We start from the raw sequence: 10570 nt of genomic DNA, 5'->3' as shown, positions 1-10570 counted from the left end.
TAGCAGATCTACAAGCTCATAGCGCGGCACTCGGTGCCGCGCTATGAGCTTGTATATCTGCTATTTTTGAATAGCCCAATGTGTAAAATAATGCTTTTTAGCTCTATTCTAAAAATGACACAGTTCCAGGTCTTAATGGGTTAAAAACACAATTAACTCACTGAGTGCCATTAACGTGTTTCACGTGTTTTTACCGCTATGGCGCTGGGTGCCATTAACGTGTTTGACGTGTTTTTGAAAAAATAGTAAATATAGTGATTGAGTTACTTTTCTTTTTTCTTTCTCTTCTGCACCGCAATTGCATCCATTATTTATTACTTATTTTGTTTTATACATTCTAATGTCAGTATATAATTGTGTTTCCTTTGCCTGAAGTTCTATGTAAAGCACATTGAATTGCCTTGTTGAAATAATATGCTATACAAAAGAATTGCCTTGCCTTGTAAAATAACAGCGGTAGCCATTCATTAGGATCTGATCCTGCGTGGGTCTTGCAATTACCCATCACATAGTACTGTAACGGTTGCAGGCTTGTCAGTCTTTGTGGAATGCTGGGACAAGAGCTGAAGAGGCATATTGCAGCAGACAACTCAAAATGTTTCACGCACGCTGGCTGACAGATCATTCTTTGCACCTTTCCAGTGTTTGAAATAGGAAGGCATTTTCCATATTTTTTTTGACAACATCCCTTAGACAGGGAGCAATAGTTCAGCAGTCATGCTGTCAGCAGTAAAATGGGTGACGTCTACTGTACATATAAACCACACACCTGTGACAGTCGCATTACAGCATGCTCACGAGATGAACAGCCAAGATAGACAATTGGGCCCTCATCCCTTACGCTTAATAATCTTTTTTGGCATTTTTTTTACTATTTTGAAAAACATTTTAAAATAGTGAAAATCGGTAGAACCCTCAGTGTGTCTGTTGGGGTTGGAAAACGTTCCTGAGAAAGTTACCAGCCTTGTCTGTACTGTGTCGAACCACCTGGATTTGAACCCGGGTCTCCTGTGTGGGAAGTCAGACATCATCTCAGAGAGGTGGAATCGGCCCAGCCGTGGCCAAGGGAGACATTAGGCTTCTTGGCTTCACACAGGGCTACTTTTGTTTTGCTACACATGCCGATGGCAAAGCCAGAAGTGTGGATAAACAAGCAAAGCAGAGATGAGCCATGAATTCTGTATCTACTTAAATGTGCAGGCAGAAGGTTCTGTGTCTTGCTCAAGCACACTTTGGCAAAGAAACATACTGTAGGAGTAAAACTGGACCTGCATTAGCCTAACAGCTGCGAGACATAAACATTACAATGTGTTCTCAATTAGTCCTCTGGGCCCCAATTAATACCATCTCTCCACACCGTCAATAGAGCGTATAGCCCTCCCTATTGTGGTCATTATGTGCTTGCCTGCTGGTCAAGGTAGCTACGCAACAATTGCAACTCTCCAAACTCCCACAGAAATGCCACTAGCAAGGCAAGGCCACTTTATAATAAGTGCGGTTATGTTTCCATACAATTACGCCTCCCCCAAAACTGGCGGGCTGAAGCACCCGTGGGAGAGCTTCTGCCACGTCAAACCAATATTCCGTCAAGAGTGCAGACGGGGCAAAAAAAACTTTTGACAGCCATGTCGCAAGGTTCAAGCAGGGGCTCAAATGAGCGAATAACAGAATATCAAATATGAGCAGGGACTGCAGGGCAGGCTGACTTGGCAAGAAGACATATGGGGGCACGCTTGATTTAAAAATCCCCACCCCAGGAACCTAGAGAAGCGGGCGAAGAGAGTTATGAAGTTATTATGCGTGCCCTGGAGGGGCAGAGATAGCCCGTCGACAAAACAAATCCCTCGCCGCTGTACCCAGCAGCACCCATGCAAAAACTACACCACTATACACCCTGCGTCAGTCAGAATAGCCTGGCATGGCCAGACTCATATCACTGCGTAGTGGATATTAGTCTGGAATCTCTGTGTGGAACCGGCATTTCTAAGGGGCGGATTCCAAAAAGTTCCTCCGGTGATAAACCCGCCCCATATTTGCCCTGATTGGTGCCCGTCAACTTCGGGGGCAGTGAACTCCAATCACAACCGTGCGGGGACAGACCAAATCTGCCGAGGGCATTATTTATTTATTTTTTGCACTGGCAGATTCGTCTGGTTTCCAGGCTATAGCATCAGAGTGCCCGGTGCCCAGAGCAACAATGCAGGTGGGCGCATTCAACTCATCGCAGTCCTCGGGCAGAAACCTCTTATCTCCATATTCTAACTTTTGTGTTTTTTTTGTAAACTAAACGCCCTACTTGATCATACTACAGCGTCACACAAAAGCATCAAAAGAAGCAGATCCGCAAGCGGACAACGCGTCTTCGAGCTTGCTGATCTGCTACTTTTGCTGTTTTTGAATTTGAATCTTGAAAACAGTTTTGGACATGACTGTATGAGGTTTCCACCCGACAGAGGTGATATGTAGGCAGTCAGACGCGTATTCAGAAGGTGGATTACGAAACCTGATACTTTCTTCCCGACAGCCACATTTTGACATTCACATGTTGTTATTGTCGGCATCCACCTGCAAAGTAACGCTTCTCAGCGTGACATCAGGTAACACGTATCGGCTGCTCAGAATAACACACCACAATAATGACAAAACGGATTAAATCACACACTAGATTGAAAATCTATCAGCATCACAATATAGGTGCACCTAATTGTTCTGACCACTAATTAAAGAAAGATGATTCAAAGTCCAAGCGACTTGTTATAGCCGCAGACAGTCCAAAGCTGTGACTCCGATACTTCCCGAAGCGTGCGGTATGGTTACGCTTACCATTTTGGAGGTGGTGGTGGTGTCAATGTGGTGGGTGGCTATTAGCATGGCCATGGCTGGTAGAAGTCACAGGAGTTTCTCCTTTCCACTTCTTCTCTTATGTCTTCTCTTTTCCGCCCCCCCTAAACGGTTGAAAAGTCCTCCGGATAAGAGTCCAGGCGGCAGAGGAGGGGACAAGCGCAGGGCGGTTGGCGTTTAAGGGTGGTATACGCCGTATAGAGTCACGTCCAGTGGGCTGGGTTTAAGCTAGTGTACTCCGTATTATATAGACCCGGCTCTCTCTCGCTCACTCTCCAGTGGACCCACAACACCGGGTCGTTGGCACTGCTCTACCGGAGCCGCCTCCCACCTCCCCATCTAATCAATCACGCACAACGACGCTGGCTGAGGGGCTGCCGGGGTCCCCCGCTCTCTCACACACACACACACACACACACACACACACACACACACACACTAACACACACACGGCCACAGTGATGATCCGTTCCCTGGGATAGGTGCATTGGAAATAACGTGTATGTATATATACACACACAAATATGAGCTCCATCCCTCGCCTTCTCTCACTCCCTTCCCTGTCTCTCCTCCCTCCTCCCTCTATCGCTCCGACTCCCCCCCCACACACACACACACACACAGACACCCACAACTCTCTTTTTTCCCATGCTGCTGCTGGTGCTCTCAGTCTATCCTTGTTTGACTTTTCTCAGCTCTCTAAGATCTGTCTCATTGACTTTCCCTCCTCCACCTCGCGGGGGTTTATCAGTCTTCAGTCGTCTCATTTCCGCCCCCCCCAGACAAGTCCCCTCCTCCTCTCCTCTCCTCTCTCATGTCGATGTTACCTGGTCCCCCTGTATCTGTCTTCTATCGCTTTTTTTATCCATGTCTTCTCCCCTATCTCCTGTCCACCTCTCTCTCTCTCTCTCTCTCTCTCTCCCGCCACTAAGCTCTTCCCCACAGGAGGCTGGGGGTGATTTCAGTACATTCAGTCACCTTGGCTTAAATTGGACATTTAAATTGGACATTTAAGGAAGGGAAGCTGTGTGTCCCGTCGTTTACGAGGCATCTATCTATCTGCGCGGCAGAAACAGCTGTTCAGACGTTCCTCACTCAGTCCTTCACACAACTTCAGCGAAAGGCAAAGAGGTGCATGTGTGTGTCCGTGTGTGTATAGCAGAGCTAAGCACGATTTATATTTGTCGTAGGGACTTTGTCGGACTGATTTTGCTTATTGATCTGCTGTTTTCGGTCAGCAGCGCGCCGAGGGCGTAAATTAGGCATCATCAGGTGAGGTGAAGAGACAGACGGAAACAGACAGATCCAGAGAGAGAGAGAGGGATGTAAACAGAAACAGAAAGAGGTATAGATAGGAAGAAGTCTATCGTGTCTTCTGCTGCCAGCCATGTGCCGATCCACATGCAGAGTATAGTATTTATGTGGCCCAAAGGGTGCCTCGTAAATCTCCGCCTAACCACCCCCCCCCCCCACCCCAGCTTACATGTGTGTCCGTGAGTGTGTTTGTATTACTATACTTGTGAGGACCAAAGGTCCCCACAAGTATAGTAGAATTTGAGAAATAGACGTTGCAAGGACCATTTTTCCTGGTCCTTGCAAGGAACATGGTTGTTTATGGTTGTTTTTAGAGAGACGGGATGTTTATAATTAGGAAAAGGATTAAGGTTGGGGTTAGGATTAAGATCAGACATTTAGAGGTTAGATTTAGGGGTTGGAATTAGAGTTAAACTTTATACTTAGTCGGTGCCAGTGTGTTTTTGTAAAAAAAATGGCATTCATAAAATTACCGCCCTAAAACGTTGATGTCCTCACAAGTATAGCAATACAAACCTGTGTGTGTGCGTGCGTGTGTGTTGGACTAGGGTGCATGGTGACAAGGGATGAAGTTTTATTTATGTGGCACTTTCAGCCGCGCTGCGCCAAAGTGCTGAAACGGAACGACCAATTTACACCGGCGAGACGGCAGTATTAGGACAGACGCTATCACCGCTGGCAAATGAGCAGCAACGGTGGCTGCTGGGGGAGTGGGAAGGAGCCAAGTTGGACGGGGGGAGAAGAGATTGAATGGCTCGGCTCAAAAGAACCCACAACTCTTGTCTGGAGAGAGAAACATCTTGCTTTGTTATTGCTAAGTCTGCAATATGCATGCAGGTTGTTTGATCTCCTTTCCGCCTTGCCCCCTTCTTCTTCTTCGCTTTCTTTTTTCTATGGAAATAATGATACGAAGGGAACGAAAACGAAATGCACGAAAACAAAAACCTGTGATGTGACAATAAAGCTGATTCTGATTCTGTTTAGGCCTTTCAAAATGATTACATAATCGGCTAATTCCATGTTAAAAAATGTCATATGTTTTTAAAAAATGGCAAAAATAGTGGAAATAGCAGATCTATAAGCTCAAAACGTGTCGCGATGTGCCGCGTTTTGAGCTTATAGATCGGCTATTTCCACTATTAATGTTTATTTTTAAGTATAAAGTAATTAAATATGTGTTAACTTATTTGTCATATCTGCCCTGTGCAACTTTTGTTTACGAAAGCTAAAAGCCAAACAGAAATGTAATTTTTATTCATAATGTCCCATTCATTTTCAACGACAGAAACACAATTAAGTCGCAATTATTTGAGTGATAATGAATCGTCAACTTAAATTTGTAATCGTGACAGTCCTAATTCTGTTGCTATACATTTCCGTCTCTGTCGGGTGGAAACCGAAAGCTTGTCGTGAGGATTTCGAGGATCCTCGAGGATCTGTTGCGGATCTGCTACTTTTGATGCTTTTGTGTGACGCTGTAATATGATCAAGTAGGAAGATAATTTACAATTTTAAAATTGATCCATCTGGAAGCGGAGGTTGGTAAAAAACTGGCAACCTCCGATAAAAAATGAGAGCACATCAGCAAAAGAAGTATACGGCCGTATACTGTACATTTGATAACAGAAAAGCGACGTTTCAATATGTTTCCACCGTGACACGCGCTTTCCCCAATGACCGTGCTGTGACATTAGCCGGAAATTATGTTCTCAGCAAGCCCGAGTTCTCCGGGCGAATCAATTATGGATATTCTGGTATTAAACCTATAAGACCAGGGATCTTCAAGAGAGATTTGAATAAATCCTGTAGCACAAACTCAGCAGGCCCATCTGGGAGAACTGGCACAGGTTGCTGGAGCAGCACTTTTCACTGTGACGTCAGAGTCTTTCACACACACACACACACACACACACACACACACACACACACACACACACACACAGCCAATTAAACTGTTGCAAAGGAAAGACATCTCTCAGTGAGTGTGTGTGTGTGTGTGTGTGTGTGTGTGTGTGTGTGTGTGTGTGTGTGTGTGTGTGTGTGTGTGTGTGTGTGTGTGTGTGTGTGTGTGTGTGTGTGTGTGTGTGTGTGTGTGTGTGACCTGAGGCCAATTCTACAAAATGCCTTCTATATCAGTAGTTCTCATACTTTGAAGATTGTACAAGCTTGCAGCCGCTGTGAGCTTGTGTATCAGCTATTCTTGAATAGTCAACGCAAAATTCTAAAATGACACTGATGCATTTCCCGGTTTTAATGAGTTATGTCACATTCCCGATGTGAATGGCTTTGTAGAGTTTGTGGTTGATGATCTTGATGAGCAAGGAAATCCCTATATTCAAATTTGTTTTAGCACGTTATTGCAAAAAAATAAATACTTAAAATGTCACAACATTCATTATTTGTACCTTCATTCAATATTCAAACCCCATCTCCCCACATGCTGAACGCCACACCAAACCACAATCCAGGCTATAAGCGGAAGGGATTTGAAAGTCTTGAAAGGGACAAAGAGAACGGTTATGAGAGAGTAGCATCCATGGCTAAGGGATGATCAAATAAAAAGCCATCCATTGTGTCTGGGGGTGTTGCTTCTACAGCTGGGTGCCATCTCCCCTCACCCCTTTAGCCCATTAAGACCTGAGGCCGGTTCTACGAATGCCTTCTAAAATCAGTAGTTCTCACACTTTCATGATTTTTCAAAAATGATCAGAAGTTGGCAATTTTTTGCGTTGGCTATTCAAAAATAGCAGACATACAAGCTCACAGTGCGTCACTTCTTGCCGCGCTGTGAGCTTGTACATCTGCTATTTTTGAATAGCCAACGCAAAAAAAATCTAAAATGACACAGATGCTTTCCCGGTTTTAATGGATTAGAAGCCATTTATTCCATTATTGAGCAGCGACTTTCCAATTCCCCCAGAAGAGACGAGAGTGCAGGCAAAATGAGAAAAGTCTCTAAGGTCTAAGAAAGAAAGCGCTGGATTCAATTCCAACTATAATGTCGTGCCAGGATGTGTCTGGAAAGCGAGCAGGCAGCCTAGTAAGAACTGTCACGCCTCTCCCCTTCCCCTCTGTGAACCGAGGGATATGCCATACGGGCTGAGAACGGAGATGATAATCAGAAATCAAAACAGCGAAATGCCAGCGCAGGTATAAAAATGGGGAGTGTTTGTAATGGAGGAACTTTTTAAACCAAGCTACATTTTATTGCACAACAAGGAGGCAAAGAACTGCTGCCTCGAGCCGTCTCTGTGAACGAATGACTATGACATACGGTAGCACAAATCTATTTCAAAATAACTTTGCATTTTTTTCATTTATTAGCAAGCTCTTCAGCTTTTTTTGCCCAATTTAATCAGGCCCCCCAGTTGAATGTACATTACAGCTTGGTTAATAACTTGACATTCAGGATGTGCCTCTCTGGTATTTAGATAAGTGATGGTTCCTTCTCTGAACACCCACATGCTTCTCGTGCCAAATTGCCCCATTGCTCATAATAAAACCTGTGTCTGAAGAACTCGCCACTGTTATATTTTATTGGAATTGTTATTAATAGGACTATCATACTATTATACTGTGGTCCCCCTGGAGAGCTAATATACCGTAGAGCGGTAAAAAGTAAGAGGCGGGAAACAGAAGAGGAATTTAGAACGTGGGAGAGAGATAAAAGGTGAGGCGGGAGGGCTAAAAAATGCCATTCATACCATGCCTGGTGAATAAAAAGAAGGAAAATGCCATTCATACCATGTCCGTGTGAATAAAAGATGAACGTTTTGAACTTGGCTTCCAAGTTCTGGGAACTTGGCTTCTTCTCTCTGGTGCTTCAACTCAATTACTAGACAGATGCTTTGTGGGAAGAACAGAGACAATGGCTGAACACTGAAGAGCGGCTGATTTGGAACACTTAGGCCAGTCACGATTATGACATTTGACATGACCATTTATTTGTCTTTCTGCTATTGAACACCGGAACATTGTGAATAAAAATTACATTTCTGTTTGGCTATTAGGCTTTGTGAAGTTGCACAGGCCAGATATGACAAGAATAACATTGTGCCACACTGCAAGCTTGTACATCTGCTATTTTTGAACATTTCTGAAAAATATAAACGTTTTTGGAACATTTTGAACAATCTGGAGCTTTTTGTTTTTTACATAAATCTACTCTTCAGCTGTTCTTTTCAGAGGGGGGTCCGCGGCCAAATACAATTCAGGGGCCCTTGACTTGAAAAAGTTTGAGAACCACTGTTGCGATGAAAAATAAAAATAAAAACACTCATAGAATATCATAAAATCAGGTCAGGCAAGTGGATTTGTAAGAAATCTCTTGAAAAGCAGCGCTTCAACTCAATATCAGCGCCAGAGTTTGCTCCCCAAGGCTGAAGCTCTCTCAGTATGCAAGTTAATTACATTCACAATGTACTAGTCACGTACTGTAGCTCAGTGGTTCCCAAACTGGGGGTCGGGACCCACAGGCGGGTCCCCAAATTATTTGGGAGGGGGTCCCCAGATGATTAGCATGTGCAACATTGCTTTCTCACTCAAGAGGAAACAAACCAACATACAGTATAAGTGTATACAAGGTATCTGCAACATTTCTAAAGTGACAATTAAATGACTTTTAAGTAGGTTGGAGAGGCTGATTGTTGGTATCAGCCAGAACACGGGAGTCTATCCCCATTTCGCAATGCGCTAACGGGGTGCAACACCTACCATCAGCTCCCAGTACTTACCGCACGACTTGCCACACCCAAGCCGTGCTACGCATACGCTGAGTTGGCCGTGCCAGGGATCTAAACCATGAACTTGTCGTCAAAGGGCGAGTGCTCTACCGACTACTACAGCTCCTCGATTGGCCAAATAGCCAAGTATTATGTAAGAAAGAATCAAACATTGTGAAAATATTTTCACAACATTTCTGTGGAACCGAGTCAAACTAAATTTAATGCCTACAATTCCAAGTACTTGTCAGAGTGTGGGGGGTCCCCAGTTCAAATTATTTTGAGGGGCCTGAAAAGGTTGAGAACCACTGATGCAGCTGAGGCTCTTACACAGAGCAGTGCGTTCTACTTCAACACAATTGCAGAATGAGCTTCAGTTCGGAGAGCAGAAAACACCTCGATAACAATAGGCAACACAAAATGAGGACTGCAGTCTGCAAGGGTCAGAGGTCAGAGTGCCCTGAGAATGTCATATGATCGATCTTCCAATCATAATGTGGCAAGTGGGCGGGCGATATGGAGAATTAAATATCACAATATGTTTTGACCAAAACACCTCAATATCAATATTGTGACGATTATATCAAATCCTAAAATTGTCAAAAATAGACAAACTAGCCGATCTACAAGCTCACAACAAATTGCACAATAGTAATAATATTAAATAATAATAATAATACAAAATAAATCTTTCTTTCATGAAACATCAGTTGAGATTTAGACCATCATTCAGCCAGGGACACTATAAAAAACTGTTTAAAAGCTACAAGTGGATGGAGATGAGAATGATTTCTTTGGTGTGATGGACAGAATCCAGTCAAAACTAAAAACATAAGACTACCGCACCTAGGTTGTCTCAAACCAACTGGAGCTTCAGTGCCAGGTAGCTTCTTCTTTCCCTTCAGCAAACAAAGAGCACATCGCAAGGACAGAATCGAGTACGTTAATGTAGTTTAGCTCAGATCCAATACTCCCAAAGTTCCACTAAACAGTTTGTCCTCGGGAGAAAAGATTAGTTGAGGGAGAATGCTCCTCTTTAACAAATAGCCTTTTCAAGCCCATTTCCACTTCAAGTAACTCACAGACACTGACAAACAACTCCAAGCCATAGCTCAGCTGAGAGGGCATTTTATCCAAAATACAGAGGCATTAACCCACTAAGACCGGGAACGCATCTCTGTCATCTTAGATTTCTTTGGCTATTCAAAAATTGCAGATCTACAAGCTCATAGCGCGGCACCGAGTGCCGCACTATGAGCTTGTAGATCTGCTATTTTTGAAAAATCGAGAAAATGTGTGCAAATCTTTGAATACATTTTTTTTTCAAATGAACATTTGTAACTCAAATCTTTGCTTCTGGCGGTATACCCAGCAGCGTATGGTGAATTTTATCGTTGACCGGGCCAGGGGGTGGTTCGCGCAACAACGGCTGATAAGTCTATTGAGAATTAACGAGCCATTCCGGGTGGAAAACGGAACGCTCGTCCCAAAACACACTGCCCCATTTTTTTCGAGGACCGAGGCAGCCGGTTTAGACGCGGGGCAGGGTGTTTCAGGATGACGGTTCTTCTTCTATTACATTTCTGAATGGAGAGGTGCTTGTCTCTGCGCAATGGAGAACCAGTTTGACGGCATTTTATAAATGTTCGCTTTAAAAAATATATATTCAAAGCTATGAGCTTGTATATCTGTAA

Source organism: Gymnoscopelus microlampas (assembly GCF_963454915.1).
Source record: "Gymnoscopelus microlampas genome assembly, chromosome: 22".
Classification (NCBI taxonomy): domain Eukaryota; kingdom Metazoa; phylum Chordata; class Actinopteri; order Myctophiformes; family Myctophidae; genus Gymnoscopelus; species Gymnoscopelus microlampas.
The sequence above is the reverse complement of the archived record's forward strand: the minus strand, read 5'-3'. Positions refer to the sequence as shown.